The following is a 15,998-nucleotide window of genomic DNA, read 5'->3' as shown; positions in this document are numbered from 1 at the left end:
CGCGCAGCTGGACGGCACGTGGCAGTAAAATCAGGGCTAAGAAATGATTGGCAAAACATACAACGCAACAGAATGCTGCGCAGAGTGTGCTTCCACTGTGTAAAAGGGAGGGATGGGTGCACGGAATCACTACCGCCTAGGACACCTCCTCACAGGTATGAAAGCCTGGCACTGCGCTGCCTTCCAGGGAGGGAACTGGGGAAAGGGGAGGGAAATTTAGTTTTTACTGAGCATTCAGCCGCATTATCTGCTTTTGCTTCTTTTTACAATGAGCGTGTGTATGATTTCCTTTAGTGTCCCAAAAAAAACTGTGAAAGCCTTTAAAAAAAATGGTTCTTTACTCCAGAGGATAAAGTCCAAAGGCCTCAGCCTGATTTTATGGCCCTAGGAGTCCCTGTGACTGATGCCCAGTCTCCTCTTCTCTGCCCCCTTCCTGCACCCCACCCCACCCTCTGTCACAGGGCAAGGAGCTGTCTCTCTCTCCCTCCCTCTCCCCCTCTCTCTCACACACACAGAATGAGACCCCTTTCTCTTGTGACTCCCACAGTCCTGTGTCTGGGGCCTCTGAGTACACTTAAGGCCTACTTTCTTTTTTTTTTTTTAAGTATATCTTTATTGATTTCAGAGAGAGGAAAGGAGAGGGAGAAAGAGAGAAACATCAATGATGAGAGAGTCATTGATCAAGCCCGCAACCCGGGCATGTGCCCTGACCGGGAATCAAACGCCGATCGCCTGGATCCTAGGTCGACACTCAACCGCTGAGCCACGCCCGGCCGGGCTTAAGGCCTACCTTCTAACGGGGCTGCCACATAGGCTCCTTCCTTGCCAACATGTGAAGCCCCTTTTCCTTGGAGCTGTCCCCTAGCTTCAGGGGCTTGGGTTGCACAGATAGTGAGAAAGTGCCAGGCAGGGCATGTGGAGCAAGAAAAGCACTGAGGGGCCCCTTCTACAACCTGCATCACCCCACCTCCACCATCCATCCCTCCTCTCCCCCACCCTCCCATCCCCCAGGGCACACCTGAGGATGGAAAATCATGCCTGATATAGGGCTGATGGCCAGGCTGGCTCAAGAGAGAGGGAGCCCGTTTCTTCCACTCCAGACCTGGGGCCTTCCCCTCACCCCAGAGGCCTGGCGACCACCCTGACACTCCACTGGGCTTTGAGAAAAGTGGGGGGAGGGTATATGTACCAGGCCTGACAAATCCCAGGGAGGCCGGCCTTCCCAAGAATGTAAGGGAAACACTAGATTTTACAAGGCTTTCTTTTAAAAGAGAAAATTGAGGCCCAAGGACTTGTCTCAAGTCACACAAAACCCACAAATGAGATAGGGCTAGAATAAGCGGAGTTGACCCCTTTTCCAGAGGCTGTTTGCACAGTGGTTAGGAAGCAGGGATTTGGGGTCACATGGTTTGCTATGTGACCTTGGACAAATCTACTTCACCTTTCTGAGTCTGCATCTAGAGTTTCATGATTGTTAGCATTCTAACAGTCTAACATTCCAAAGTTGTACCCATCCATCGTTCCACTCATGCATCTGTCCATCCACCCATTCATTTGTCTACTTACCCACCCACTCGTCTACCTACCACCCAGCATCCATTCATCCACACATCCTTCCACTCAACAGTCCACCCCTCCTCCCATTCTTTCATCTGTCCATCTGTCATCCATCCACCATCTACCCATCCTCCCATCTATCCACCCATCATCCTATCTATCATCTATCTATCTATCTATCATCTATCTATCTATCTATCTCTATCTATCTATCTATCTATCTATCTATCTATCTATCTATCTATCTATCTACCTACCTATCTATCTATCTATTATCTATCTACCTATCTATCTATCATCTATTCATCCATCCATCCATCCACCCATCCATTCACTCATACATACATCTACCCAGCCACCTACTCATTTGTTCAACAAATACCTCTTGGGTTTTTACTATAAGCCAGTGCCTGCGGATACTCTGGTGAACGTAACAGACACCTCTCCTCCCCTCCCAGAGCTTACAACTAGAAGGTGCACAGAATCAAGCAAATAACCTTATAAACGAGAGTATAATCACAAACTGCTCCGAGAAGCCCCAGTCCTAATAATGCTGTTCTCGAGGAGTTTGGCCACCCCCCCAGTGTGTGAAGGGGGTTGGGAGTCAGGTATTGGGGTCGGCTTCCCTGAGGAGCTGAGACCTGCAGGAAGAGGTAGTTAACTAGAAGACGGGAAATCTGGGTAGAAAGTGAACCCACAGGTGTGGCTTAGGGGGCTCCTTTCTGCGTCGCTCACTGGTTCTGCTACGGTAAAACCGACTCTGACCTCCATGATTTGGGGATCACAGTGCTAGCTCAGCTGCCCCACCCTAGACAGTCAGCCGGTGCAGCTGAGGTTCCCTGCCCCCTTCTCCATTCTCCAGCCTCTGCCGGGCACTCACCTCTGCCAGCCGGCAGTGCTGGCCTGCAGTTGCCTCATATGCCAGAGAGCTTGAAGCCAGTGTGTCCAGAGGACCTTCAGAGCCCGCTACCTGCGCCCATCTGCCGCATCCCTCTCTGGGGGTGGCCCAGCCAACAGGGCCTCTTGGCTCCGCCCTCCATGGGGCCTGGCTAGTGATGCCAGGGAGACCTTTGCCCAGCTCAGGGCCTCCCGTGGCTCCTCTGGGGCCACCCTTGGCAGAGACCCCAGGCCTGTCAGCCCCTCCTTCAAGAACAAATCTCAGGGATGCTGAGAGCTTTCGTGGCTCCCTTAGCCAGCAGCCTCTCCTTCAATTGGTCTGTCTCCTCGTTGGTGCTGGGGTCACAGGTACCTTCCAGCCTCCAGACCTTGGCTACAGCTGTGCCCACTTGCTAGAATGCTCCTCTCTCCTCCCATCCTCTAGCTCATCCTTTTAAAGCCTGCTCGATCCCCGCTCGCCAAAGCCTTCACCTGTTGGGTGCCCCAGGCCCTTCCTCATCCAAGGCAGCCAGTGCAGCCTGGAGAGCTTGGGTTTTAGAGAAACGGTACAAGCCTTAGATCTCCTGGAGGTCAAGTGCTGTCTCCCCAAAGAAAAGCCCTGGCCTGGGCAGAGGGAGACTTGGTCATTAGGCTTGGCTCTGCTATCTTTTCTTGTGTGACCTTGAGCAATCCTGTCCTCTGGGCCTCATGTGACCGGCTGAGTTGTTAGTCCCTGGAGGATGGGAACCCGGGCTATCCTCCCACTATAACACAACGTTGACCTCACTGCAGGGCACACAGTAAGCAGGCCCTCAAGGTTGGCTTGAGAGGGCAAAGAGAGAGGAAAGAGGGAGGAGGCAGGGGGACCTGCGGAAAAGCGAAGGACTGGGTAACAAACTCAGCAAAGTGCCCGAGTGGGGGGCGCTACCTCCTTCCAGCTCAGAGCAGGTCTGGGGAAAACTCTGGGTCTATGCAGAAGCCAAGAAAGTGGTTTACAGCCTGGATTTACAGTGTCTCCAGCTGCCCGAGTCTGGACAAGTGGGGTCTGTTCGACTGTGTACCAAGGGCTGGGTAAGGCAGGGAGGAGTTTACGTGGCAAGGACAAAGGCGGGGCTCCTCTGCTTACTGCCTCTGTGACCTTAGGCAAGTGACTTCACCTCTTCTTTGCAAGGGAGCCAGTGACCGTGCCTGTTGTTGGGAGAATTAAACACTGCCTGGAAAGTGCTTGGCACATAGTAAATGCTCAATAAATGTGCCATTAAAATTATTATTATTCTATTATTATTATTGTGTATCTAAGCACGATCACGTATGTGCGAGGCAATGCAGAGGAGGCTTCAGCACGTGTGAAGGGAAGAGAGTGCGGCCATGGTCTTGGGAGCAGCTGATGTGCGGGCTCGTGACAAGGTTGAATGAGAGTGTGTGCATGTGACAGTCATGAAAGGTGAGCTGGTTCTGTGAGGTTCACAGGATTCTTGGGGTCCAGGAACCCCTTGACAGGTCACCTCCATGTCCATTCCTCTCCTCCAATGATTCTCAGAGAGGTCACAGTTGCCTGCTGCAATGGCACAAACCTTTCTCCCCAAGGACCCAAGGTGGCTGCCAAGCCCTCCTCAGCTGCCCACTCTAAGGCTGACTGCTCACCCGAACCTGGTTTTCATGTGTCCAGCCGTGGTGAGCAGCCTGTCACAGGCCCGTGCCTGGGGTAAGTGCTCGGAAAATGACATCCTGCCCTCATACCTGCTGCAGTCCCCATGTGAGTCACAGAAGTCCCTGCTAGGCGGGCAGGATTATAGAGGAGGTGCTGACGTTCAGAGACCGTATGAACTGGAAGGGAACTATGAAGCCAGCTTCCCCGATTTGCAGATGGGCAAAGTGAGGCCCAGGCAGAACTTACCCAAGGTCCAGGATTTCCGCACCCACGTTGCCCTCTAGAGAACAATGGGGAAGAACGTGTTTCTGGGCCTCACAGGGGACCCACTGCAGCCACCACCAGCCACCTTCCTCCAAAGGTGGGGCCAGGGCGAGGTGCTCCTGGCTGCCGGCTCCAGGGTGGGCGTGTGAGCCAAGTTGGGGGATTGAGGGGAGGAGGGCCTGCGTGTGCGAGCTAAATTGGTTCAGGCTTTCAGAAAGTCAGTTCGATCATCTACCCCCAAACTCTTTGACGGACCAATTTTATGTCTTGGAATTTATCCTACGGAAATGATCCCCATGTGTACGAAGGTGTAGGTGCAGGGAGGCTCGGTACTGCATTGTCCATATTTGGGAAATCGTGGAAATCGCTCAAAGCCAGCAACAGGGGCAGCTGTGGGAAGGGAAGGCAGCGGCGAGCTGGGTGCGGGGCTACACTTCCCGGCGTGAGTGGGAGAAGGCAGGTCACAAAGCCAGACGACCATGATGAGCCCACGCTGGGGGACATAGGCATACATAAATATTTACACATATAGACCCAGGATATAAACAGCAGAAGAATTTACACAAACATGTTAGCAGTTAATCATTCTACATGGCAAACCTTGGAGTAATGTTTAGTTTCCCTTTTTTGTTGGGGTGTGTGTGTGTGTGTGTGTGCGTGTGTCATTAGAAGGCCAGAGAGGATGCTGTGTTAAGTCTGCACAGACATGGTGCTTGGCGGGAGCGTATGAGGCAATAAACCTTGGGATCTATCTTAACGCCTGCTAGCGGAACCCCACCTTCTTGCCCTGAGCCTGCCTTCAGGTTCACTCTCCAAATCACAAATCCAGAGACCTCACCTGGATCTCCCCACCCCATGGATGGCTTAGGCCCCAGTCACATCTCTCCTTGTGGCTCTGGCCAGAGTAACACAAGAGCCTCGGGCAGGTGGGACATTTCCCTCTTTGGAGCTTAAAGCCCGTTCCTGGGTAGCTATGTGCTACCCAGAAAAGGGTGAGTGAGGACCACCATCCCCAATTCTGAACAGAGTCAAGGCCCAGGGAGATGGGCCACTGGTCAAAGGTCAACCTCAGAACCAATGCCACCAACGCCCAGTTGCCGAGAAGAAGGGGGTAGAGGCTTGACATCTGGGCAGCTGCCCCCTGGCCCATTGCTGGCCTTCCCTGCCCCCATCCCAGCTCCCTGAAGGCCAGGAACATCTGGCTGCTGGCCTGGGTCCAGGAGGGGTGAGTGGTGGAGGGGCCTCCTTCCGCCAGGCCCAGACGCTGCTGTGGTGCAAGGCACATCAATCAAGGCTGCAGGGCTGGCTGGTGCTGGGAGGGGAGTCGGCTCCTTCCCTCCCCCCTCCCCAGACATTCCTGCGTAATGGAATCTTTTTTCCTGTCCATTTATTACCAACCCACAGAGCTCTACCAAGCCCAGTCTGCATATTCAAACCCACTAGCCCTGCCTTTTCCTGGGGAAAGGGGTTCCCTAGGGGGGACCTGGAAGGAGGACCAGACCTTAACCCTCACTAGCATGTCTCACCCTGCTTCTCCCCCACTGTCCATGGCTTTGCTTAAGGGGCCAGAGCTAAGCTAAGCCCTTCACATAAGGGATCTCGTGTGTCCATACCTGTGACACAAGCACTCTCCTTATCTTCATGGTAACAGATGAGAAAACTCAGGCTCAGAGAGGTTAAGTCACTTGCTCAGAGTCACAAAGCATGATGATAGCAAAGTCTGCCTGACCCCTAAACCCAAGCTCTTGCCTCCCTCTCTTCTTATTGTTGAAGGGCCAAGACCAGGATGTCTGCCCTTGCCTGTTCTCTCAACATGGAACTGGAGACTCTAGTCAAGAAAATTAGGCAGGAAAAAAAGGCATCCAGATTGGAAGAAGAAGTGAAACTAATCTATTTGCAGATGACATGATCTTGCATATAGAAAATCCCAAGGAGGGGAGAGGGACTGGGGAGGAGGAAGGAACGGGATGGAACGGGTCAGTGGGGAGAAAAAGGGACATCTGTAATATTTTAAACAAAAATAAAATTAAAAAAAAAAAATCCCAAGGAATCCACTAAAAAAAATCTTAGAATAAATGAGTTCAGCAAGTTTGTAGGATATAGGATCAACAGACAAAAATCAATTGTATTTCTATACATTTGCAATGCAATCTAAAAATAAGCATAAGAAAACAATTTTATTCACAATACCATCCAAAAGAATAAAATACGTAAGAATAAATTTAACAAAAGAAATGCAAAATTTCTCTCGGAAAACTACAAAACATTGTTGAAATAAATTAAAGAAGGTCTAAATAAATGGAAAAACGTCATATATTCATGGATTGGGAGACTCCATGAACGTTGTTAATACTCCCCAAACTGATGTACAGGTTCAGTGCAATTCCTATCACAATCCCAGCTGACTACTTTGCACCAATTGACAAGCTGACTCTAAAGTTCATATTGAATTTCAAGGGACCTGGACTAATCAAACCACCTTGAAAAAGGAGGGCCACGTAGGAGGGCTCACGCTTTGCGATTCAGAACTTACCACAGAACCATGAGAGCTAAGGCAGTTGGTCCCAGCACGAGGCCAGGCCTTCGTATCCGTGAAACAGACCTGAGAGCCCAGGAACAAATCCTTACACCTGTGCTCCCCTGACTTCCAACAGGAGTGCCAAGACCCTTCAATAAGCTCACCTGTGACTTAGCTCCCCTTCTGGAAAATGGGGAGAATTGGAGTAACCCCTTCAGAGAGGGCTGTTGTGAGGATTAGGTGAGTTGATACGTGCAGTGTTGAGCAGAGGGCCCGGCGCGCGAAGACACTGCGCAGGCGGTTCCTCTCCTGCGTTTGTTCTCCTGCCAGCTTGGTCATGGTATGGCGAGGCTGCCAGTGCTGGGGACTCGGGAGGGAATTTGTCTCTGCTGCTCAGACCCCTGTGGAGTCATGGAAGAAATGATATGACTTCTGGGCCTGGCCGGGCGTGGCTCCGCGGTTGAGCGTCGACCTAGGACCCAGGCGATCAGGGTTCGATTCCCGGTCAGGGCACATGCCCGGGTTGCGGGCTCGATCCCCAGTCAGGAGCGTGCAGGAGGCAGCCGATCAATGGCTCTCTCATCACTAATGTTTCCGTCTCTCTCCCTATCCTTTCCTCTTTCTGATATCAATAAAGATATATTTAAAATATATACATATCCAAATGAGAGAAAGACATGCTTCTAAAAAAAAAAGAAAAAAAAGAAATGATATGACTTCTGTTCTCTTACAGGACAGGGCTCTGTGGCATTTGCCATGGACTTACTTTGTACAGGCCCACTGCTGGGGATTTCTCAGAGAAGATGATAATAATAATGATTATTATTCCTATTTTAGTTTACTATATATATATATATATCAGTGAGTGTTCAGCCAGGGAAACAAAACAACATTGCACGTATCAACTAACCTCTCTGAATATCAACAATAGCCCTCTCTGAAGGGGTTACTCTAATTCTCCCCATTTTCCAGAAGGGGAACTAAGTCACAGGTGAGCTTATTGAAGCGTCTTGGCACTCTTGTTGGAAGTCAGTTGAGCACAGATGTAAGGATTTGTTTCTGGGCTCTCAGAAACAAAAAGATTTATTACAGGGAATTGGCTTACTCAACTCTAGGAGCTGGGCAGGCAAGTCTAAAATCCATAGGTTATGGTTAATGTTATGTGTCAACTTGATTGGGCCATGAAGTGCCCAGATATTTGGTCAAACATTATTCTGGGTATTTCTATGAAGATGTTTTTGGATGAGATTAACAATTGAATCAGTAGACTGAGTAAAGCAGATTGCCCTCCCTAATGTGGGTGGGCCTCATTCAATCAGGTGAAGACCTGAATAGAATCAAGAGGCTGATTCCCCCGAAAGTAAGGGATAATTCCTTCTGCCTGACTATATTTGAACTGAGACATTGGCTTTTTCCTGCATTTGAACTCAAACAGAAACATTGGCTCTCCTGGTTCTCAGGCTTTGGGACTCAAACTGGAATTACACTATCAGCCCTCCTGGGTATCCAGCTTGCCATCTGTGTGTGTATGTGTGTGTGTGCGTAAAGAAGCAAGGTACAATATACACATTCCATTGGTTCTGTTTCTCCATTTCTCTGGAGAACTCTCCCTGATATAGTAGAGCAGGCTGCCAGGAAGGGCAGGCTGGAACTCCCAGGCACAGATGAATTGTCTTCTTCAGGGAAACCTCAGCTCTGCTCTTAAGGCCTTCCAACGGATTCAATCAGGGCTACCCAGATTATCTAGGATAATCTCCCTTACTTAAAGTCAACTGATTATGGACTTTAATCACATCTTCAAGATACCTAGATAAGTGCTTGACTGCATACTGGGCACTGCAGCCTAACCATGTTGGCATATAACACTAGCCATCGCAGCATGGGCCAAATGGGATGCCAAGTCCATGACTATGTGTCAGCTAGTTTGTTTTTCCAATAATCTCACAAGGAAGTTTTTAAAAATTCTTTTTTCTAGAAGAAAGTGACTTGTCCAAGGTCACATAGCTGAGAGGAGGAGCTGGGATCTGAACCGAAGTTGCCTCCAATTCATGCTCGTCCCCATTCTCGGGTTCTGCTTCACAACCTGATCCTTCTCGGCCCTCACATAGCCCTCTGTGGTGGGTTCTCTTCTCGGCTTTAGAAGCAGGTGGAGGCTCAGGGACGGTAAGTGGCTGCCCTAGTCATTCAGCCAGGAAATAGAGGGCTGTTCCATGTCAGCTCACGTTCCCCTCCTCACACCAGCCATCTGCTCGCCCCCAAAGGAAAACACTAACCCCTGCCCCTGAACACTCTGTGTGGCTCGGGCGTCCCCCTTCCTCCTGGCCTCACATTGTCCTGTGTCAGGAGGTGCAGGACTCTTCCAGGTTTGACGTTGGAGGCCCAGGCCTAGAGAGCAGGGTCGAGTCGGGGACCACTGCCTCCAGGGAGCTCCTATTCTGAAGTTAGTCCCACCCTTGGGGATGTCCCAAGGGCATCTCATGGGAGACAGGTACCCAGCCAGGACCAGATGCCCTCAAGGTGTCCCTCTCCCCAGCCTCAGGCTGGATAAAGCCCGAGTTGCCCAGCAGGATGAGCATTCCTTGGGAAACCAGGGCACCTTCTGAAACACCAGACCCTCAAAGGGTCCCGGCTCAGCTAAGACTGCGGTCAGTGTTGGACATGGCCCGGCCCGCCCACCCCTTCCTTTGGGGGCCTCAGTGCCAGGGAGGCGGCTCCGTGAACAAAGCCCTGCTCTGTTCTTGGCCCGGGAGGGGTGGCTCATTCAGCCGCACCTCACGCCAGCCAGGATCTAGCCCTCCCCTGCTCGCCCCCACTGACTGGAACCTTTAGGCATTAGGGAAAACCCATCCCGTGCTTAGCACCCTCCGAGCTCCCAGAGAGGCCACAACTAGAGAGGCTACAACTCAGCGATCAGGAGTCAGGGGTCCTGGGGCTTGGGGTAGGGATGGCCCTCCAGCAGGGCCAGCCATGAGCACCTAAAACTGGCGCCACCTTTACTTGGGCCCTTTGAGCAGGCCTCGGTCTTGATTCGGTGAAGGAGGAGAGGAGCTGGGCAGCTTGCCTCTGGTCACACAGCCGGGAAGAAGCAGAGATGGAACTCAAACCCAGGTCTGCGAGGCTCCAGAGCCCATGGTCTTAACCACTGCACCGAACCACGCAGTGATCATGAACCCAAGGGCTCAGGGCACCCTGCAGAGCTCAGTGTGTGCTGGGCATGCGCACAAGCGCGCACACACACACACACACACACACACACACACACACACACACACACCCCTTCCTCAGCAGCCAAACCGGGCCAAGAACGGCCTTGCAATGGGCCTGAGGTGTCCTAGGCCCAGTCCCCCACCCATACCTGGAGAGGGCCTCTGCCTCCTGCACCCCTGGCCGGCACGCTGGAGTCAGGGCCCCAGCTCAGGGCCCCGTGGTGCGTGCACGTGGTGGGGGAGGCCAGTCCTGCCCCGGAGGTCCTCCCCGCTCAGCAGGCTATGGGTCAGCTGGTCGTCCTCCCCCAGTCCTCCCGGCACCCACAGGCCCCCGGCCAGGCCTGGCTTCCGGAGCTGCCGCCACCTTGGCCGGCTGCACCACACATGGTTTCAATCAGCAGCCGGCCCGGATGAATGGTGCCTTGTGAGCGCGCAGGGCTCACCTCCACGCGGGACGGGCCAGGTGGGCAGCTCCGCGAGGGGACCTCTGGTGGGGGTGGGCTGGGAGGGCCTGCGGACAGAACAGCGGGGTCCTGACACTGCCACGCGTGGTCTCAGTCTGGGCGGCCCACAGAACCCCCGGGCTTGGCTCCGCCCTCATGTAGAAGGGGGGCGCTGACCCCTGGGGGCAGGGCTGTGAGGATTCAGCGAGGAAGGGCCTGGCATGCGGTATGTGCTTCGTACCTAGAGTCCAGCCCAGCCTGTCGGGGGGCCAGGGCCAGGGGTCTCGAGAATGGGATTTAACGGGGAAGGGAGAGGCCCCCAGCTTGGAGGAGAGGGCTGGCCATGGTGGCTTGGTTTCTGAAGGGGGGAGGGTGCAGTCAGCTCTGCGGTTCACACCTCAGGGGGCCTCACAAAGGGAGCTTTAGAGCTCACCTCGGCTCCGAGAAGGGTTGGCCAGGAGGGCCTGGCCTGCCACCGCCTCCATGCAGCAGGAGAGCTCAGGTTCCCCGGGATGTGATATGAATGTTTGCTGAGCACCGACTGGGTGCCGTCCTCTGGGTTACGTGCGCCCTCTCATTCAATCTTCCTCCTCCCAGCAGCGTTTCCATTTTGCATATAGCAGAACTATGACTCAGAAAGGGTGAGCAAGTAGGCCCCAGGCTGCACAGCTAGAGGAGGCCGAGCTGGGGTGGGAGGCCGAGTGATGCAGTTTGGGCCCAGGCTCTGGCCTCCCTGCCGCGTGAGTGGCCGGCATAAGAGGTGGCCAGAGGGAGGGGAGCGCTCCTTCTCTGAGGGTTTCCAGTGCCTGGGGCTGTTGGGAGACAGTGCTCCCTGCATCCCTGCTTGGTTGCCTTTCTTGCCCCCAGACCTTCCTAAGGCCCTGTCCAGAGGGCCTGAGGACCCACCTTCTCCTCCCTGCCTCCCTCCCAGCACCCAGCACAGTCTGGTACAGAGAAGAAGCTCCTCGGCATTTGAGAACAGAGGGGAGGCAGGGAGGGAGGGGGGGAGGGAGGGAGGGAGGGTCACATCTCCAGTGTGGCTGTCCTGTCACCATCTGGATGAAGTGCGGAATCCTTACCCCTTGCCCAGGGCTCCAAGGATCCAGCAAAAGTCTCCACCCCTCCTCCCTCAGCCCCACCCCAACCTTCAGTCTCCATTCAGGCCTCCAGGTTCTCATAGCCCTTGGCTCTCTGTGCCTCGCCTCCAGGCTTTGCTCGTACTTTCACCTGCCTGGAACCCTGTCCTTTTGTACTCACCTAACCAGTCCTCCAAGACTCAGCCAGGCACCCCATGCACCTGGCCCAGCCGGCTGGGCTCCAGAGCACCCCCCACCCCACCCCAGTGATTCCGAGAGCCCTGGAGCCTCATGAGCCTTTCTCTGGGACTGGCCCCGAATTCAGAATCTGTCCCTGTGGAGGAAGGACATGCTTCATCTCCCCTCTGTTGGGGACAGGACGCCACCTTTTCAGATTGGTTTTCTTTTCTTTTTTTAACTCAACCATTTGTGGAGGTAAGGGGGATGCACTCACATGGCTACATGGGGGTCATTTGCCAAGCAGTCCCTTCTGGCTCCTGGCCTTTCAGCAGTTCTCTGAGCTCCGCTGAGGGACCATTTCTGGAGGACAGTTTCAGGAACACACCGCTCCTGCTGTCTTCTTCACAGGCTGGGTGTCTCCCTCAAGCTGAGATGGCTCAGCCTAGAGCTGGGTGCACACATTTCACTGGGTGCCCCTGTCACCCAGATCCCCGTCTTTTGGTGTGACGGGTAGTAAGGGTGGATAGAAGAAGCATCCCTGTGAAAATAACCATGGATGTGCTCAAAGGTTAAGCCGCAGGAATGTTCAGCGAGGCTTCATTTATGATACTACAAAATGACGTACGTGTTCAACAGTAAATGAAGTGTAAAGACACCAGGAGATGGTCACAATTTAAGAGGGAAAAAAGCAGATTAGAACACATTATGTTAAAAGAGGGAAACCCCAAGGCAGATAGGGAAACGAGGCCGGGGCTGTAGCATAAGGGTATAGACTGGGAAGCTTGGAGGCCCAAGTCCAAAAACAGAATGTGCCACCCTGCAGCCAGGAGACAATGGACAAGCCACCAAACCTAAAAGCCAGCGTTGCATCACCTGTGAAGTAGGGAGGACACTGCCCCTGTGATGTGCACCAGGCACTTAGCACAGTGTGACTGGCACAGACCAAGCATCCAGTAAACATGAGCTTTTATGATCATATGCAGCAAAATGTGGGCAGTGCTGATCACGGTGTTACAAGTGATGTTTATTTTCTTAGGTTCGCTAATTTGTTTTCTAACATTTTTCTGCAGTGAATGTGTATTACGTGTATTAATTTTTAAAAATAAAAACAAACAAGTCCTCATAAGGAGGCCGCCCAGTGAACCTCACTCCTGCCATCATGTTGTTGAGGACATTGCTTATGATGCACTCAGGAGATTCTGGGGGGAGAAACCAATCTGCTCTTAGTACCAGGAGGTTTCCCTGATCACACTGGCTGCCCGTGGGCTTCAAGCCACAACTGGGTACCTAACCTCAATGTCCAACGTGAGGGGATCATTTAAATAAACTACAGCCTAGCTATACGATGGGCAAAGGAGAACGTGTGAAGGAGAAGTTTCACCCCAGGCACCAGGGCAAGAGGGACACTGGGCTTCAGATTTTGTGCATTTCACTGATGACTGCAATTTTGTCACAATAATCTTGTGTCACAGTAAAATGGAAATGACATAATTTGTAGTAGAGAAATATTTAATAACACATAAAGATGTTGACCATTTATTATGATTTAAAAGGCATTTGCAAAACAGAATTTCATTTCTACGAGAGCAACTTCACATATCAGACGGCAAGGAGACATCCTACAATGTGAACATGGTTATCCCAGGGTAGAGGGACACAGGCACTTTCATTTTCTTCTCATGTGTCTGTGTGTTCTGTTTCCCACAATCAATATCTATAACTTTTGTGATAAAATATATATATATTTTCTTAAAAGGAGAGGTCTGGCCCAACATTTGGCCTATATTAAGCGTCTAAATCACGGAGGACTACGTCTTCAGCCTCCTTCCTGCCTCCGCTTCTCCCCACCACTGTGAGCCTGCTTTCTCGCCCACTTTTAATGGTCCATCTTGCTTTCCTTCCTGTGTCCTTGTAAAAGGCCCGAAATCCCTGTTGGAATGAGGGAAGCCAGAAGCCAGGGCGCAGGTCCAGCCCCATGCTCCCCATCCAGTGGTCCCCACCACCCCACACCGCCTCCGGAAGCCTTGTTCTAATTAGTGGGGATGCAAAGCAGGCCCAAAGGCGGAACTATAAACACCAGAGGCAAAGACCCATAAACAGCTGGCTAACCAACTCCAGCTGTGCAGATGGCTGGCCCCTCGTTCACGCTGGGGGCTGCATGGGGCTGGGCTGGCCACTAAGGACTCGCCCCTGCTCCCATCCTTAACGAGCTGCCGTGAGCTGGGCAGTGAGAGAATTGGGTGGGTCAATCTTAAGTGCTTTTACATTCAAGTGAGCAGGAGGTACGGGGGTCAAGGTTCCTCAAAGTCACCTGAACCCCATTACCTATGTCCTTGGATCTCAATTTACCTATCTGTAAAATGGGTTAGGGAGAGACTAAGAGATTAGATGGGCCTTCTCAGCTCTATCATGTTATGCTTAACTCAGAAATCTATGCACTGGAACTAAATGCCTGTAATATACCTATCTGTAATATAATAAAGACATACCCTGTGATAATAGAAACAAATGCTGTAATGCAATTATCTATAATATAACCCATACATCATATTCTATATTATCATATCATGCACTTTAATATTGTATTTTTATATTTTTAAATGACTGGATATCTGTGATCACAGATTATATAGAGGCAAGCCAGGAACACTTCCTGTAAGAAGAGATATTTAAGGGCTATGAATCTGTTAGGCAGGGCAAAGGAGCCTCCAAAAATGTCACGATGGAGGAAAAGGGAGAGACTTGAGGGAGAAAGGATTTATGGGACTGCTTGAGGGTCACCCAGGGAAGGAATCTGGGCCCATCTTGTACCACATAAACACAACCTAGCATGGCAGAGGGTGAAAGCTGAATACTGTTCAGATGTCAGCTCCCCAGTGATCCACAGATTCAGCACAATCCCTATTAAAGTCCCAGTTACCTTTTTGACAAAAGTTGACAAGCCAACCCTAAAATTCACATGTAAATGCAAGGAACCCAAAATAGCCAAAAATAATTTTGAAAAGGAAGAACAAAGCTAGAGGAATCATTCCTGACTTCAATAATTACTACAACATTACAGTACTCAAGACTGTGTGGAACTGGCTATAGATCAATGGAGTAGAATTGAGGATATAAGTATATACTTATATTTATGGTCAGTTGACTTTTGACAAGGGTGCCATGGCCGTTCAATGGGGGAAAAAATAGTCTTCTCAAAAAATGGTGCTGGGACAACTGGCTATCCACATTCCAAAGAATGAAATTAGACTCCAACCCCACAAGAGATAAAAAATTAACTCAAAATGGATGAAAGACCTAAATGACCTAACTGATAAGGGCCTAGTATCCAGAATATATAAAGAACTCTCACAACTCAACAACAAAAAGACAAGCAACCCAATTCAAAAATGGGCAAAGAACTTGAATAGACATTTCTCCAAAAGCGATATACAAATGGCCAGCAGGCACATGAAAAGATGCTCATCATTACCAGGAAAATGCAAGTCAGAAACCAGAAGACACCACTTCACACCCACCAGGATAGATATTATGAAAAAATGACAAGTTTTGACGAGGACATGGAGAAATTGGAACCCTCCTACAGTTGCTGGTGGGACTGAAAAATGGTTTGGCCACTGGGGAAAACAGCTTGAAGTATTAGTCACACTACAACATGGATGAACCTTGAACACATTATGGTAAGTGAAAGAAACCAGGCACAAAAGGCTACACACTGCAGGATTCCATTTATGTGACTTGTCCAAATTAGGCAATCCACAGAAACAGAAAGTAGTGTGGTGCTGGCCAGAGGCTGGAAGGAGGGAGAATGGGGGATGACCGCTAACGGACATGAGCTTTCCTTCGGAGCTGATAAAATGTCCCGGGATCAGTGGTGGTGCTTGCACAACTTGGTGACCATACTAAACAGCGCTGAGTTAACTGTGTACTTTAAAGCATTATTTTGTGGTACGTGAATTGCATCTCGATTTTTTTAAGAACTGCCTTTAGTGCTGTATATGTATTTTTTTATTGTGGTGAAATATATATAATATAAATCTTGCCATTTTAACCATTTTAAGTGTATAATTCAGTGGCATTAATTACGTTCACGTTGCTGTGCCACCATCACTACTATTTCCAACATTTCCACCAGCCCAAGCAGAAACTCTGGACCCAGCAAGCAGTAAGTCCCCATTCTCTCTCCCCTCAGCTCTTCTGTCTCTGGGAATCGTCTATTCTCGGTAT

The sequence above is a fragment of the Miniopterus natalensis genome, chromosome 4, assembly GCF_054644295.1.
Source record: "Miniopterus natalensis isolate mMinNat1 chromosome 4, mMinNat1.hap1, whole genome shotgun sequence".
NCBI lineage: Eukaryota > Metazoa > Chordata > Mammalia > Chiroptera > Miniopteridae > Miniopterus > Miniopterus natalensis.
Note: the sequence above shows the minus strand (reverse complement) of the source record.